The sequence below is a fragment of the Schistocerca gregaria genome, chromosome 2 (genome assembly GCF_023897955.1).
Source record: "Schistocerca gregaria isolate iqSchGreg1 chromosome 2, iqSchGreg1.2, whole genome shotgun sequence".
NCBI lineage: Eukaryota > Metazoa > Arthropoda > Insecta > Orthoptera > Acrididae > Schistocerca > Schistocerca gregaria.
In genome coordinates, this window is record NC_064921.1 from 562,519,594 (window position 1) to 562,522,669 (window position 3,076).

The window sequence follows — 3,076 nt, forward strand, 5'->3', positions numbered from 1 at the left end:
CCTGGCCACCAAACTCCCCGTATTTAGACCCAATCGAGTATCTGTGGAACCAGCTCGATCAGGCTGTTCGCGTGGTGGATCGTCAACTGAGAAACGTGGCACAGCTGGCCACGGCCCTGGAGTCAGTACCTTTCAGAACCTCACCGACTCTCTTTCTGCACCTCTCGCTGCGGCTCTGCAAAAGGTGGTTAACCAGGCTGTTGGCAGGTTGTCACCCTGTGGGCAGTGTATTTCAAGTCCATAATCTTCTCGTTCCTAGTCTGAGTCGATCAACTGAGTATTGCAAGGAGGATACGGTAGAGGCTAATTGGTAGGAAAAACATTACAGACGGTAATTCTATTTTTGGTATGGACAACTCACACACTATACACTGGTCTTGTGGCGCACGGAACAACGGAATAAGAATTGAATAATTGCAACATTCAGAAAAGGAAGAATAAATCGCATCATTGTGCCGATGATATCACCGCCATATGTCTGACTCCTTTGAACGCCGCGCGCAGCCCTCCCGCGGGGGTACTGCAGTGTGGCGCGACCTTCCCCAATCAGGTGTCTTCCCTCTGCCGACTGCCGTTGATGGGCGGCCGCAGCCACCTACGAGGAGAACGGTGGCAACCAGGGAGTGAGACGGAAGAGCCGTACCCCGGATTGCGTCAAGCTGTTACACGACGTGTTCCGGACAGAAGATGTCTTTGGTCGCTATCGGTGAAACCGTGGGTAGTCCCGATTATTAACCTTTTCGACTTATACTGAGCTATGGTGATTGGAGCGGTCGTCGGCCAGGGGTCTGGATGTGACTCAGCTGTGGCTAATATTTAACTAAGAGAACTCTGAAGGTGGGGGAATCCGAAAACTTGTCATGCTGCTCATATGTACTGGATTCAAATGGTTATTTTCGTGTCCCTACCAGTGAAAAATTCTGATAGTTGCGTTTTTTTTTTGGTAACTGTTTGCATCGAGCAAAGATAGACTAATGAGAAGGAACTGCAGTAATTCTGATAGGATGAGCGCATGTGTTATATTCAATACTAGTTGTAAAGAAAGCCAAGGTACCGAATTAAATTAAATTAAACGTTTCATTGGAAAGTTTTTTTACATATTGTTTTAGATAAACTATTTCATGTTGTTTTTTAAAAGGTTGTTTTTAACAATATCAGTGGATTTTACTGGATGGTTAGTTACTATAAAATTACCCCCAGCCCTTCCACTTAATGCTCTGTTACACCATAAACACTAAATTTGTGATGGAGACCTTATCGTACTACCCACACGAGCAGAGGTCACGGTTCAGATATGTACAGGAAGATGTAGATACGGTAGTCGGATGCACTTCTTAATTACCACGGCAGAATAAAGTTTCAACGATTTCTCAAACTTCTCTGATGAAAGACTGGTGCACAAATGCAGAAGCAAACATAAGAATGCACAGTTTCTTCCAAAAGTTGGTGATATTACTAAAGATCGCTAAGAAGAGGAACTCACCTAAGATTATCAGATCTATAGAAGAAGAAGAAGAAGAAGAAGAAGAAGAAGAAGAACGGGGAACAGGAGAAGAAGAAAAATGGGGAACATGCTTTGAGATTCACCAAATACCAGTCATTTCTCCAACTATATTCCGAGGGAAGTAGCATAGTGGTTGGCACACTGAACTCGCCTTTGGGAGGGGCGCCGGTTCAGATCCGCCGCTGACCTTTCATTTATACCTTTTCCGTGATTTCTCTGAGTCGCTCCAAACATATCCCGGGATCGTTCCTTTATAATGGCACTGCCGATTTCCTTCTCGATCCTTGAAATATTTCGAGCATGTGTTCCATCTCTAATGCCCTTGATGTTGACAGGACGCTAAATTCTATCCTTTCTTCCTTCTTTCGCCTTTCGTAGTACGTGGGAGATCAATCTAGCTCTAAGTATGAAACCTTTCGGCACATTCTTAATGACGAGAAAGAAAGCCATCTATTCTATAAAATAATGAAGTAGAAAGTTGAGCCACGATACGTTCATGGTTTTTGTTCACTTATATTTACACAGTCTATTTGAAACGTCCTCCGTCTCATGGGGTAAAAACGTGTTTTCTTGGGCGAAAATGTACTTGTTTTTCGACATTTTCCATTTTTATGTCCCTTTACACCCTGGAACGTTTGTGCTCAAAGTAGATTCTATTGCAGAAGTGTGGTTCTGTATCGTCTGTAATATGCCCACGTATGATTATCACTATCTCTCATCAAACCTCAAAACCATTTCCAGCTTCAATTTATTTACATGGGGAACAGTTGGAAGCCTAGGGTGTTAAATGTCACGAATAGGATGTTGGTATTGTACCTGATAATAATGGTTTGAATAAGAAAACTGTGACATACTTCGGCATCCACCAGACTTAAAATTAAATACCACACCTTTATCCAGACGCTGGATGTAGGCCTTTGTATTTTCTTTTTGGCAGAGGGCACCTATTGAAATGTCCCTTCCTCCAGATTTTCCGTTCTCAAAGAACATTTTTGAATATTTTGTGCTGACTCAACAATTCCACATGTAATGACCCTCCCTTAAGCTCTAGAAAAATTATTAAGTATTCCTGATAAGAGCAAAAAGAACAGACAGGCAGCCACGAAACTTTCCGGTGCTAAATTAAATATAATTACTCTTTCCTACACTTACCAGATCTTCTTTCCTTCCTAGTATTAAATGATTTAAATAAATCTGTCATTTGGTGTTTCTCTTTGAATAGGAATATTGAAATTGTCCTTTTCATGAAAAACTAAATATTTAGTGCTGTGGCTCTTAATTACTGTCTTCTTGGCTGATAAAGAATAAATTATTAATTTTGCTGTAATGCATGGCATCTCCGGAGTGCAATCGAGTGCACCTAAGGTTAAAGTTCTTCTTGGCAGCGAACGTACGAAATAACTTTTCAAGGTCTGCGTCGTAACGTAGCTCTGAAAAATTCTTGATGCTGTTATTGAAGAGCAAGTCAAGACTGGTACTATTCGGAACAACAGTTGTAGCCTGTGTCAGTAGGGAATTTTCACAAATTTTCGCTTTTCACGAAAGAGAATCTGTTCATTCCAAAAGACAGTG